Consider the following 15,240-nt stretch of genomic DNA (forward strand, 5'->3'; position numbering starts at 1 on the left):
GCTCTCTCTTGGCAGGATAAGAACAGAATTTAAGTGGGGCTGGGCTGGGACTTTGGGTAGATCAAGAAATTCTTTTATTAGTAGGAAGTAAACAGTGTTTAAAACTAAAAAATAAATACAACTTTAAACATCTTATGTTCAAAAAGGGGGTGGGGGAGAAAATACCAGATGAACAGTTAAGAGTGGAAGAAGGGATCTTAGTAGAAGGTGCAAGGGGTATGGAGAAGGATGGTCAGAGGACCATTTTTTAAAATTTTATTTTGGTATCCATGTACAATTACATGAGCAACATATGGTTATTAGACTCCCATTATCAAGTCCCTACCACATACCCCATTACAGTCACTGAGAGGACTACTATTTTTTATAAGCCCAGTAGTTCTAGTACTGTTTGCTGTTTTGGACCATTTATGCGTGTGTGTTTTCATTTACTTTAAAAATTACATTAAAATACACGCATATAGGCATGATTATTCTGCTCTGAATAATCATATCAATTGCTGGTCTCCACCTGGGCACTCCAGACAGTTTCTCTCGAGCCTTTTTAACATTCCAATCTATTCTCCATTCTGCAAAGTGATTTTTTCCAAAATGCAGACCTGCACCTAGCATCCCCTCTACTTGAATTAGTGGCCTTTTTCTTATCTACTCTTTCCAACCCAGTCCTACTCCATAGCCTCACTCATTTTTGCAGCCCAGCCACATGGGCCTCTTTTTAGTCTTTTGTCTGAGGTTTCTGTCATTGCACAGTCGGGGCCCAGATTGCTCTCTTAGCCTGGAATGCTCTTTCTCCTCTCCCCAAATTAACCCTTACTGGGCCTTCCCTTCACAGCTCTGCAATCTTATCCTCCTGGAAGCTTTCCCAGACTTCACCACCTAGGTAGCATATTCTCACAGCATCTGCACCCCACCTTCCTAGTACTGTCACTTCTTATTTTCATTTTGCTTGCATGAGTGTTTGATTGATGTCTCTCTTTCCCATTAGCACTGCTAGCTTCACAAGACAGAACTGTCCCTGATTTTATTTTCCTTTGTATCCTAGCTACTAGCTCAGTGCCTGGAACATATTAGGCACAGAGTAAATAATGGTGATTGGCTCAATTTTCTTTGCCATCCTGTTACTCTGTTAAGATGCACTACCTCATTCTCCAAGGGATTTTCCCTGATAAAAATTAAAAACCAAGAAAGGAAAATCCCTACCCTTAATCTCTGAACTAAAACTGGGGAGGAAAAGAATGGTTGTCTGTGACCTTAATGAGGCAAATCTTTATGAATACTAACTCTGAAACTAGCTTGTTGTCCTAAGATATGTGGACGGGTACTTAAAAGTCAGGGAAAGGTCTGGAAAAAGGAGTTTCTCTGCCTAAGAAATTAAGTCAGAACAAAAAGTAAAAATGAATGAGGGGAGAAAGCCAAGTCCTGTATGCCGGAGTTGAGCCCTGTGCAGGGTGGGGAAAGGGCAGGAGAACCTTAAGACTCCAAATCTGATGTTCAATTTTATGGTGGCTCTGTTGCTTAAAAGTAAATCCCTCCACTCCTCACAAAATTCTTTGAACTCTGCTAGACACATAGAATTTGGGGATCTCTCCTGCATACCAAATGAGAACAAGTTCTGAATTCCATGACTGGGTTGACCTGGGTGGAAAAGGGAAAACGGGAGTGAGAGAATGACACAATCCAAAACAAATACAGTTCACAGGACCTGGAGTTAGAGGCGACCATGAGAACCCAAGTCTCCCAGGAATTTTCAGAATATTGTAAGGAGGGCATTGGTGTTTATATAACCTATGGAATGGAGTGGCCAAGAAAGGTTTAAGCCAATTTCATGTATCTTAAAGGACAGGATAACTCCAGCTGACATCTGGACACAAATACTACTGCATCCTTGACAGACATATTCTAAGGATTAAAAAGTTGTCATATTCAGGATGATAAGGAAGTTATGGGGTGGGGTGCCTAAGTTTATCCAAAGTAAAAAATATTCCCACTCCTAAATAAATGTAGCTGAGAAACACCGTTGCTCAGGTGTCAGTGTGCTAATTATACACTCAGCAGACATGGCAGGTACAAAGATTAAATTCACCCTCGAAAAAGTAAAAGGGGAAAGGTGAGGGATCAAGTTTCCCAGCTATATAAGCCCCCCGTAACTGCCAGAAACTGTTCAGGCAGCTTCAAGTAGAGCTAAGCAGGGTTTAGTTCAGTGTCACCAAAGGAAACCAAGGTTATTTTGTCTAGGTTGTTTTCTACATTGTTGTGGCTTCCAGAGATCATAGGCTTGTCTGAATAAGATCATGTCCCCATCAGACATCCTGGATTGGAATTGACCTTGTAGAAGTGCCCATGACTGGGTCAGTCCCCAAATGTTGTTCCCATCTGGCTTACAAAGGACCTTGCCATGGAACACATCTTTGTATAGCTAGCAGATACTGGAACATGATCAGTTTCCTCCCCCACATGTCTATATAGAGAGGCAGAATAGCCTCCTTCAGTGGCCTTCCAACTAGGATATTTGTACTCCTGGGGATATGCAAAGAGTTTTTTAAGGATACACAGGCTTGTTTTCAAATGACATATTTCCTAGAATTGATCTTCCTGAGAACTAGTGGAGGCAAAGGGTCTTACTGGTTCCATTGTACAGTGCTCCAGGATACAAAAGAAAATAATCAAAATATTGGTATTGGGGTTGAAAACACAAATGATTAGGTAACAGTTTGTTTTGCAAGTTGGGTAGTTTCTAATTCATTGCTTTGGACAGAACTGAAGAAGGAGCTAATCAAGTCCAGATCAAGGAGTATCTAATTTATCCAATAACAGATTTTTTAACTGCTTTATTGAGATATAATTCACATACCATATAATTTAATGTTTTTTCATATATTCAGAGTCATGCCACTATCACCACTATCAATTTTAGAACATTTTCATAATCCCCAAAAGAAACTGTACCCTTTGGCAGTCACTCCCACTTCCCTTCCAAACCCCACAGACCTGAGCTACTTTCTACTACTAATATACCTTCTGTCTCTCTAGATTTGCCTATTCTGGACATTCCTTTATAAATTGAATCATATAATATGTGGTCCTTTGTTACTGCCTTCTTTCACTTAGCACAATGTTTTCAAGATATATCCATGTTGTAGCTTAGATCAGTATTTCACTCCTTTTTTTGGCCAAATAATATTCCTTTGCATGGATATACCAATTTTATTTATCCATTTATTAGTTGATCCAATGACATATTATTAAAAAGATTTTTTACAGTATACTTACATCAGGAATGAAAAGGGAGACATTGCTACAGATCTTATAAATATTAACAAGTTAAAAGAGGATACTATAAAAAACTAATTTTAGATAAAATTATTAAACTTGCTTAAACACAATTTGTTATAACTGGCACAACAAATAATACTGAACTATTTAGATTTTCTGTTTATTAAAGATATTGAATGTGTGATTAAAGCCCTTCTTGTAAAAACAAAAAAGGTCCAGGTGGTTTCACTAGTTAATTATTTTAAACAATTTAGGAAGAAATAAACCTTTCTTCCACAGACACTTCCAGAAAATAGAAAAAAGAGGGAACACTTCCCTCTTTTTATGAAGTTAGTATAACCTTGATGCCAAAACTTAAGGACATTAAAAGAAAGGAAAATTATAGATTAATCTCTTTCATAAAAACCCCAAAGAAAATAATCAGCTAATTGAATCCAGTAACATATAAAAAAGAATAAGACATCTTGAAAACAGAGTTATTCAATGAATGGAAGGGTGTTAACATTTGAAAATATTATTTACCATATTAACAATATAAATGGGGAAAAAGCAAGATGATCTCCATATGTACATTTTTTGATTAACTTTAATAGTCATATGTGATAAGAACTCTTAGCATATTAGGAGCAGGAGAAAATGCCCTTAATCTGATAAACACTATCTGCAAGAAAAAAATACAGTGAGTATTATATACATTTAATAATAAAATACTGAAAGCTCTCCCCTTGGAATAAGAAAGGGACAAGGATGCTCACTTAATGCCACTTCTCTACAACATTGCTTTGAAGGTCTTAGCCAATGCAATAAAGCAAGACAAATGAATGAACAGTATAAAGATTGGAAAGGAAGAAATAAAACTATCATTATTAGCAGATGATATGATTATGTGCATAGAATATCCAAAAGAATAATCAGATAAAACTGTAGGATTAATAAGTGAATTTAGCAAGGTTGCTGAATACTAAATCAGTATAAAGAAAATCAATTTTGTTTCTATATTCCAATAACAGATGGCGATTTTTTTAAATGACACATTTTACTGGAGTATCAAAACAATCAAAAAGCTAGGAACAGATATACAGAAAAAATATAAAACTTCACCATTGTAAATTTTAAAACATGACATATATTAAAGAAGGCTCAAATACATGGAACAGTATACCATGTTAATTAATAAATTTAGAAGATTCAGTGTTGGGAAGATGCTATTATCTCTAAATTTATCTATAGTTTTACTGCAATCCCGATCAAAAGTTCTGCAGGTTTTCGTGTATATATATATAATGGTGAATTGATAAGCTATTTATAGAATTTATATGGACATGCAAAGGACCAAAAATAGAAAAATCTTGAAAGAACAAAGTTAAAAGACTTAACACTACCAATTATCACAACTTATTGTAAAACTACAATCATTAAGACAATGTAATATTGTTTTAAGGAGGACAAATAAACAAATGGGGTAGAAAAAAACCTCACATATCATATGGTCACTTTATGACAAATATGAAATTCTTATGCAATGGGGAAAAGATAGTCTTTTCGATAATTGGAGGGTCAATCAGATATCCATAATGAAAAATAAATACCTTGGTTCCTACCTTAAACAACACATAAAAATTAATTTTAGATGGATTTTATATATAAGTGTGAGGATAATATAGAATAGCTCTTTGACTTGGGTAGGCAAAGATTTCTTAAGCAGAATATAAGCACTAAAAATAAAGGAAAGGATTGTTAAATTTGACATTAAAATCATCAACTTCAGTTCATAAAAAGGTATTGTGAAAAGAGTAAAAAGGTAGGCTACAGAGTGGTAGAAAATATTTGCAATACCTATAGCTGATAAAGGAGCTGTGGGTTCATGTAAAGACTCATTTCAGCTTTCTCATGTAGTTGTTGGCAGATTTGTCCCTTGTCATCTGGGCTTCTTACAGGGCTGCCTTATGACATGGCAGCTGTTTTTCACAGGCAAGCAACTTAAGAGAAAACGAACGCTCAAGACAGAAGTCAGTCTTTTTATAACTTAACCTTGAAAAGACATCCCGTTATTTCCCCTACATGCTGTTTACTAGAAGTGAATCAGTAAGTATACGCACATTCAAGGGGAAGGGATTACACAAGGCATAGATGCCAGGAGGTAAGGGTCATGTTTAGGTGGGGGCATCTTAGAAGTTGCTTAACACAAGAATTCATTAAAAAATCTTAAAAGTTTTGGTTTGGTGGAGGCTATATGGGTATGTTCATGGTGTGAAAATAATTAAGTGACTCATTTATGGAGTTGGGTATTTTCCTGTATGTAATACATCAATGAAAGGTTGACCTAAGAACATCTTTTAGTTATGTCAATTATATCTCAATAAATCCAGGAAAAAAGAGAATATTGATGAGCAATTCTAGGCAGAATTCTGAAGCTTCTTGTATCTTGGTTGCTCAGTTAAGCACCAACCTAAGTAATCCTGTGAATAGATTTTGAAACATAATTAAAGTCCCAAGTCAGTTGACCTTAAGATATGGAAGTCATGTGAGTGGACCTGACCCAATAAGGTTTTGAAAGCACAGAATTTTCTCTGGCTAGTATTAGAAGGGTAAATTAGAGAGGATTGAAGCCTGAGAAGGATTTGACAGTCCTTTTCTGGCTTTGAAGATAGAGGGGGCCTCATCCAATGACCTGAGAGGGGCCTCTGGTACTGTGGGTGATGCCCAGACAACACCTAGTTAAAAACAGGGACTTCACTCCCACTACTGCCAACTTAATTCTGCCAACAACAAGAATGATGCGTATTCTTCCCCAGAGCTTCCAGATGAGTGCCTAGCTTTTCTGACACCTTAATTTTGGACTTGTGAGACCCTATGTAGAAAAGTCAGTCAATTACCACACCTCCACCTGGCAACAGACTTCTCATCTACAAATGGTGAGATAATCATAGGGTGGTATTTTAACCTGCTAATTTTGAGTATTTTATTATGCAGCTTTAGAAAATGAATATACAATTACTATGTAATTAATTTAAAATTTTACCGAGACACAATTTACATACCACACAGTTCACTCATGTAAAATGTACAATTCGATGGCTTCCAGTATATTCATGGAGTTGTACAACCATTACTGCAATCAATTTTAGAACATTTTCATCACCCCAAAAAGAGACCCTTTACTCTCTAGCTATCATCCCTCAGCTTCCCATCCTCCTAGCCATAAGCAATTACCAATCTACTTTCTGTATGGATTTGCCTATTCTGGGCATTTCATGTAAATGGAATCATAAAATATATGATCTTCAGCATAATGTTTTATGGTTCATTCATGTTTTATCTATGTATCAGAGCATCATGCCTTTCCATGACTGAATAATAAATATTCCATAGTATGGGTATACCATATTTTGTGTAGCCATTTATCAGTTAATGGATCAGACTTGGCTTTTTTTTTGTAATTGTGGTAAAAAAATACATAGAACATAAATTTACCCTAACAATTTTTAAATGACATTGCAGTATTGCTAACTATATACACATTATTGTACAAGAGATCTCTAGAACTGTTTCATCTTGTATTACTGAAACTCTATCCCTGTTGAACAAGAACTCCCCATTTCTCTCCCCCAGCTCCTGGCAACCCTAATCACTATGTAATTTTTGGCACACAACTTGGATGTAGTTACAAAAATTGGGTAGCATTATTTGTTAGAAAATTATTTTCATCTGCATTTACTTATGAAACAAGATTCTCAGTGCTTACATCTATAACAGTAAAAAACAGAGATAGTATGAATGTTGACCCTGGTCTTGTTTTAATGTTAATATTTATCAATGGATACAGAATTAATTGTTTGAGAAAGAAAGACTCATTGATCTCATTTAAGGAGTGTATTTACAGTAAAATTTAACTTTTATATTAGTAATTTAGAATTAGGTTACTTTGATTAATTATGCCTATTCATAATTTTAATGATAGGTCAATATGTAAGAAATTTTAACCCATATTCTTGTGGTCATACAAAATTAAAAACATTTTTCTGATACATTCATATTTTTGTTACAGAAAAATAAGATAGTGATAAAAGATTCAATCATAAGAATAATATTAATGAAGGGAAGTAGAATAGAAAACAAGAATAAGAAGAAAATGGAATGATGAAAATTTTCATCAGGAGGACTACTGGTATAGTAGATGAGAGCACAGACACTGAAATAAGACTGAAATGTGGTCTTGGATAAGTTATTTCATCTCTCTTCTGCTTTAATCTCTTCATTGGTAAATCTCGAGTAGTACCAGTGTTGCTAGGAATAAATTGTTATGAAGGTCGAGCGATTCAACATAAATACTTAGAACTGAAAGTGCTATATACAAATTAGACATTATCATTATTAAGCCCCACATCTGACCCTGGGGTATTCCGTTATCACTGACTTCAGCTTTAATTCCCATGGAGTTTGGAAACTGCCCTCAGAGTGCTCCACAAGCCTAGAGGGTAGGTAGGGAGTGCCTACAGCCCACCCCCGACCCTCCCAGCTCGGGGGGGAGGGCAGCTGGGACACATTGCTTTCAATCTGTGTTAAAGCCACAAGCCACATGTGCTGAGCATTTGAAATGTGGCTAGTCCAAATCAAGATAAGCTCTAAGGGGAAAATATTCACTGGGTTTCAGACAGTATGAAAAAAAGAATGTGAATTTCAATTTTTTTAACATTGGTTATACGTTGAAGTGGTGTTTTGGACAGATTAGGTTAAATAAAGTATGTGTGTTAAAATTAATTTCACCTGTCTCTTTTGCTGTTTTTAATACTAGGCAGTTTAAAATTACCTATATGGCTCACATTGTATTTAAATTGGACAGTGCTGCTTTAGACAGGCTTTCTCAATGTCAGCTACTCAGAGTGATCCTTTAGAAATGTAATTCAGGTCACATCACTCCTCTGCTCAGAACTTTCCAATAGTACCGAATCTCACTGAAGAGTGAAGGTCAAAATCCTGACCAACATCTACCAGGTCCTATGTGATCAGCCTTACCCACTGTCACCCCTCATCTCTCTGGTCTACAATGGCATCCAGATTTAGTTTAGAAAAATTAGGTAGCATTATTGTTCGAAAATTATTTTCATCCCCATTTACTTATTTATGAAACAAATAAAGGGAAAGAGGGAAAGGAAAGAGGGACCCGGGTCCTTGCTAAGGAAAAGAATACAAATTATAAAGTTAGCTACAGAACTGAATGTTAATTTTAGGATGAGAAAATAAATCACAATTCAATTCAGGTCCCTTTCTTCTGATCTCTCTTTAGGCGTTTACCAGCCATGTGTGCTAGAAATGCTTCTAGACTGCAGTGTGGCTCCGCCACCCAACCTAGAACTCTCCACGCCTCCTGAAATTCCTCTCAGAGCAGAGGCCCAGGCAAGTGTCATTGACTTCACAGCAAATCCTGCTCTGCTCCGACCTCCTTTGCTATGTCTCCCCACTCTTCCCATCTCTTTGCTGTACCTCAGCACCAAGTATGCACCTGCCTTAGGCTTTTCTACTTACTGTTTCCTGAGCCTGAAACATTCCATCTGCAGCTATCCACAGAGCTCACCCTCTCATTTCCCTCAGGTCTTTGCTCAAATGTCATCTGGTCAGGGCAGGCTGGCCTGACCACCGTACAAAACTTGAAAGCCCTTCTCCTGAGCTTACTATTCTGTTTTAATCATCTCCATAGCACTTATCACTATCTGGCATAATACATATTTACATGTTCCTTGTTGGTTATCTCTCTCCTTCCTTTAGAATGGAAAATTCAAGAGGACAGGGACTTTGTTTTGTTTCTGATAGGTACACCTAGCACCTAGAAAAATGCTTGGCCCTTGATACTCAAAAAATATTTGTTGAATGAATGGATATAAATTGAATGACAAGGAAACCCTATCCATTTTTAACATGGCATCAACTCTTCAAGGAAATAATTCACTTAGCATCTCTAGCCCATATCCTCGATCTATTTAGGACCTATTAGTGTGTGATAGCTATTGTTTTTGGCTACCTAGCATGCACATCAGTCCCACACTTGGTTTCTGCTTCGTAGCCCACTTCCTAGCCCTGGGGGATAAGCACATAGTCTAGGCTTGGCCAATGGGAGTGCTCCAGAGTGAATGGTCAGAGATGAACTCCTGACCCAAACTCAGCTAAGACTTCCTCAAGGTTGGTCTCACTGGAGCTGGGGGAGAGGAAGTATCCCTTAGACTGTTGTGTCACATCATTTAGCTAGAGGGCTGTGAATTAAAGGCTCTGGGGGATGTGTTTTTGAAAAACCAGAAAGAGGAAGAGATGGACTGAAAGAAAGGGAGCTCTAGCAGCAGGGAGCTCTGCATCCAATTTATTTTTAAATTTGTGAAATTAGCCTTAAAAGTAATCATTAAAAATGTTGTTTACTTTAGAAATTAGATTAAATTATGCTATGATATTTTTGGATTTTAGAGCCCCTCTGCTTTCCAGGGCTGTTGTTCTTCCTTGTCCTTTGACCCATGAGCTCCCCCAGCATCTTTCCAAAACATCTCTTTCTGCTTTAACAAATACCCACTGGTTCCTGTGGCTCACAATTAAACCTCCTCACAGGCGATGGGCTGGTCACTGAGGATGCAACTTCAATACTCTCCTTGCCCTCCAGGAGTTTATAGCATCCAGGGAGAGACAAGGAGGGGAAATTACTTGCAAGGCAGTATGAACATACGTAATGGGCATGGATTGGCCAGAATTCAGGTTCTGGCACACCTCTCATGATAGTGGTTAGCTTAAGTTCTGATGTGAGTTTTACATTCAAGCAATGTAAGTATCCAAAATCATAATTGCCCATGATCAAATCAGTAAACACCAAGTGAGCATTTACTATGTGCAAGGCTCAGCATAATTGCTGACCTGTACAGTATTCTAAGAGGGGTAGGTACATTTCTAAAAAATAATAAAGAATATATGGTAAACATGAAATCATAAGACAGTCTATGCCTTCCTATCTGTGTCTTTCTCGAAGAGCACTTCAGTGTGGTAGTGAAGAGTGTGATCTTTGGAATCTCAGCTCTGTCATTAGTCATGTGACCTTGGGCTAAATCCCTTAATCTCTGTGAGACTGGGTGTCCTCCTCTGTAAACTGCAGAACATAACAGTATCTCACAAGCTTCTTAGGAAGATTAAAGGAGTTGATATGAGTGAAACGCTTAGAATAATGCCTCGCACATAGTAAGTCCTCAGTGAATGTTAGCTAACAATACTATGTCTAGATTATATAGATTTTAAACTCCTCAAAAGGAGGAGCCCTTGTATTCTTTGTAGCTCAGCTAACATATAAAGACTGCTCAAGATTTTTCTTTTGGCTTGGCTCCATGGCATTAATTTATTAGCAGATGCAGGCATTGTCTTGCTTGCTGGTTTCTCCATCTGCTCTAAATTTAGGACTAAATAAAGACAGTTGTGGGGGTGGAGGGGGTTTTAGAGATCTCTGTTCCAAATCCACTGGTTTTTTTGTTTTGTTTTAAAGCTGTAATCCAGAGAGAATTTAAGAGCATCTGCTAAAGACCATTTTTAGGCAGGTTTTGCAGAAATTTGTAGCATCTGTTTGCATTGTTATGTGCAGCCATACTTTGAATCTTCAATCATTTACATATAGTAATATCCTAACTGATGTTCCAAATTTGATGTTACTCTCTCTATATAAGCCTGTATAATTCCTAATTCATCATTTTGCATGGATATTAAATAAATTGACTTATGAGAAGTAATTCACTTTTTCAATCTTGTTAAATAGAAGTCACAACCCTACAATACCATAATTAAATTTTACTTCTGTATAGTGCATAATAATACTTTACATCTGCTTAGTGCTTACAACCACTTGGTGAGGTAAGCAGGTAGGGGAGTATATGAAATCCATTTTATAGATGAAGAAATTAGAACCACGAGGTGTTAACTGATTTGCCTAAGTATGCTAAATGTTAATAAATGGCAGAGCCAGGGCTATACTCAGGTTTCCTGGCTGCTATCAGTACCCTATCTACTCTACTGGCAGAAGGAAAAGTCAAGAATTCATTTTCTTCCACCGAGTTTTACAGCTGGATTCTACTAAGGATCTGACAGTATGTGCCGACAGTGGTCTGTTAATGAGCCTTCAGTAACATCTAGGCCTCCTTTGGTCAGTCCCATTTTATAAATGCTATAGGCCCATCTACCTGGCAATGAAGATTTATACCAGGCAAATGTTGCAGATAACATCGTTTAACTGTATCTGCTAGAACTGAGAACTTTGGAATTGAAAGGTTGAAAATGATCATGAGTGAAATAACTTGAATAATTGGGGAGCATCTTCTAGTCAACACTCAGTCTTTGTTCCTCACTTCCAGCTAAAGATGCTTATAAAAATCTCACATGATTTGGCAGTAGATAAGTATTTTGTAAACAGAACTTTGAGAAAAAGCAATAATAGAAGTTTTGCAGTTTGTTTTCACTGGATGAGAGCCACCACCCCAGAATTTCTTGTCAATGAATAAATGGAGGGAGCAGGATTAGACGTAGAAAGAGAAGTAACCCCTATATCTAGTTGATGGGGACTGACTGTGTGGTTCAGAGGAAGTGTTTATACTGCTAAGGAGTTGGCTTGAATGGTAGAGACAGAATGATTAAAATCTCTATGCACTTAGTACATAAATGCTGCTGGACTAGTGGAAACTGGCATAGACAGATATGAAGATTTATGTTGGACATAGGAATGGGTGAAGAGAAAGCCAGACAATGTAAAGGATCTATTCCACATAACACTCCAGCATAATAATTAGGAGTCTTTATATTTCAGGGGACTGAAAACCAATTGAATAATCTTGAACAATAACAGAGTTTACTGATTTATTTTAAGTCAAAAGAACAGGGATGGTACCAGCATCAGATGCAACTGGACTCAGAGCTCAGAGGAGATCAGAGTTTTCCCTGTTTCTCCTTCCAACTTTTAACTCTGCTCTCCTGTTTCCTGTCCTCTTTCCTACTACAGATGGGTTTCCTCCATGTAGTCAGAGACTATAGCTGCCAGCAATGGCAGAGTGATGCGCATCCTAGCATAGTAATCCCAGCACAAAGGAAGAGCGTAGCTTCCATGTATAAATTCCCAGAGAAGGATTGTGATTGGCCAGTGTGCCCACGTGCCCACCCTTGGCCTACTCTCAAGTTCTCGAGCAGTTGAGTGCCAGAATTGGTTGATCCTTGGTCATGTCACCACACTCTAATCCAAGCTGATGGACTCTGTTACCAGAAAAGTGGTGGTGAGTAATTTGGCTGAGCTATCACAGTCCACTACAGCTGTAATTCCCAAATTTACCGGAAGTTAAAAATCCCCTTGACCCTTGTTATAAAACAGATTCCTGGTCTTCTCACTCAGACTAATGGAATCAGAATTTACAGGAAAGAGGGATGGTAATTTGCATATTTAACAAGTACTCCAGATGTGTTTCTTTCCTACTGCTGATATAACAAATTATCAAATCCTTAGTGGCACAAAACATCATGAATTTATTATTTTATAGTTCTGGAGATAAGAAATCCAAAATCAGTTTCAGCACACTAAAGTCAAGATGTTGACAGGATTGTTTTCTTCTGGAGGCTCTGAGGGGAGAATCTGTTTCTTTGCTTTGTTCATTTTCTGAAATTGATATTTCTAGAGGTATTTCTTGGCTTATAGCACCTTCCTCCGTCTTCACAGCACATCATTCCAATCTCTGCTTCCATCTTCACATCATTTTCTCCTTTGACTCTGACTTCTTCTGTGTCCCTTTAATAAGGACCATTGTGATTACATCAGGCCCACCCAGATATTCTCCCCATCCCAACATCCTAAACTTAATCATACCTGCAAAGTCCCTTTTGCTATATAATGTAATATTGGTAGGTTCCAGGGATTAGGACATGACATGGTTGGTTCATTATTCAGCCTAATGCACCAGGTAATTCTTAACATCAGGTAAATTTGAGAAACACCACAAGAAATGGTTAATTAATACCAAAACTATTACATAAGTATTTTGAAATGCAAATACTATACAAGCATAAATAATTATTTAACTGTACATAATACACAGATATCCAAACCAGGTGGCCCAAACACCATGTTTTTGCATGTTTCAATAATCATGCCATTTTATGGTTCTGTAGTAAACCATTGAATGAATTTACCACAATCTGTTCATACATTTACCTGTGGGTGGACATTTAGGATATTTCCAGTTTTTGGTTATTTTTAATAAAGCTACTATGAACATTTGTGTGCAGGTCTTTGTGAAGACATACGTTTCCATTTTTTGAGGGGGTAAATATCAAAGATTGGAATTGTTGGGTCATTTGATACATATATATTTAACTTCTTAAGACACTGCCAAGTGCTTCCCAAAGTGTACCATGTTGTACTCCTAGTAGCATTCTAGGTGCTACACATCCTCAACACTTTGGATGACCACTTTAAAAATGTTTTGTTATCCCAGTGGGCAAGAAGAGTATCTCACTGTGGTTTTAACTTGTACTGCACTGATGACTATTACTCTTGAGCCTCTTCTCATGTGCTTTTGGCCATTTCTGTATCTTTTTTGGCATCTTCTTTCTTTTTTCTTTGCATGATTTCTCTCCATTACCCTTCCCTAATATTTTTGAGACCCTGTTAATGCAAATGCCCTGGAGTATTTTGCATTAATAGTGGTAGCTTCATCCCTGATGGTTTTTGCTAATGAGCCTTTGGAAGGAAGTGAGGTGGCACAAGAGGCTGAGGAGGTGGGGACTCTGGGTTAATGCTGAGGCCAGTAGGAGGAGGAGCAATGAGAGGTTGAATCTGGAAGAGTCCTGTCAAAAGCTGCTGCCTTTGGGTAGAAATGAAGCCTTCTCCATCACCTTAGGATTTTCCTCCTTCGGTTGTTCTTTTTGAAGTATTTGCAACTAAAATTGTAACTACTGTAATCTAATGGGTCACTGTGCTCCCTTAGACATCTGATCAAGTATTAACCCTGACAATCATGGGTAGTAGCTGTGATGTCTTTGGATTTTTCTCTTAGCCTTTGCTAAATGAATGTAATTTAATTCTCACAACAGCCCTAACTTTCTTCTGAGAATGAGCTCAAGAGTGGAACTGCTGGGTTTTAGGGCTACCTAGCCTGATTTTCACACAACACTGACTACTTTCCTGAATGACTGCCCAGTTACACCCCTACCAAGAACATCTTAAATGTCCTGTCTTCCCAGTCAGTCACTGCTAGCAGTTAATGATCTCTGATTTTCCTTATCTCCAATATGAGAGGTGTAAAATGGTAGTTTTAATTTACATTTCACTGATTACTAATGAGGTTAAGCATCTCTCTTTAGACCTGTTAGTCATTCAAGTTCCTCCTGTGAATGCCTCATCATATGCTGTGCTCACTTTGCTTCCTGTTAGATTTCCTATCTTTTCCTTATGATATCTTGAAGGAGTTTTTGTATTATAAATTTTTATTTTGTTTTGATTTTGAGTATTCCAAATAACTTTTCCCACTTGACTACCTATTAGTTCTGTTTATGATGGCCTTCATAAGATAGAAATATTTAATTTTGATTTAATGAAATCTGTGGATTTTTTCCCCCTTGCAATTTGTACATTTGGCATCTATTTAAAGGAAATGTTCCCATCCCAAAGCCCCAACAATATTCTTTTACATTTCTTTCTATTGGTTTTATAATTTTGCTTTTCAAATTTAGGACTTTAGTCTGCTTGGAGGATTTTTTTGTTTTGTTTTATGTTGTGAGAGTCAACTCAATTTTTCTCCTTAGAGTGAGACAATTTTCCTATTACTAAATAATTCATCTACTTTCCACTGAACAGTGATGTTTTTCTACCCCAAGTTCCCCATATTAATAAGGGTTTACTTCTGATCTCTTTTGTTTCACTGCTCTCTTTATTGTTCTTGTGCCAATACCACACCGTTCTGATCATTCTAGCTT

General features: G+C 37.3%; 1 protein-coding gene across 1 annotated transcript in view; it reads left to right on the forward strand.

Annotated features, from left to right (window-relative positions):
* SMAD4 (SMAD family member 4) overlaps positions 1-15,240 on the forward strand; it is a 116,551-nt gene that overhangs the window by 13,766 nt on the left and 87,545 nt on the right. The window lies entirely within an intron of this gene.

The sequence above is a fragment of the Manis pentadactyla genome, chromosome 6, assembly GCF_030020395.1.
Source record: "Manis pentadactyla isolate mManPen7 chromosome 6, mManPen7.hap1, whole genome shotgun sequence".
Taxonomy (NCBI): domain Eukaryota; kingdom Metazoa; phylum Chordata; class Mammalia; order Pholidota; family Manidae; genus Manis; species Manis pentadactyla.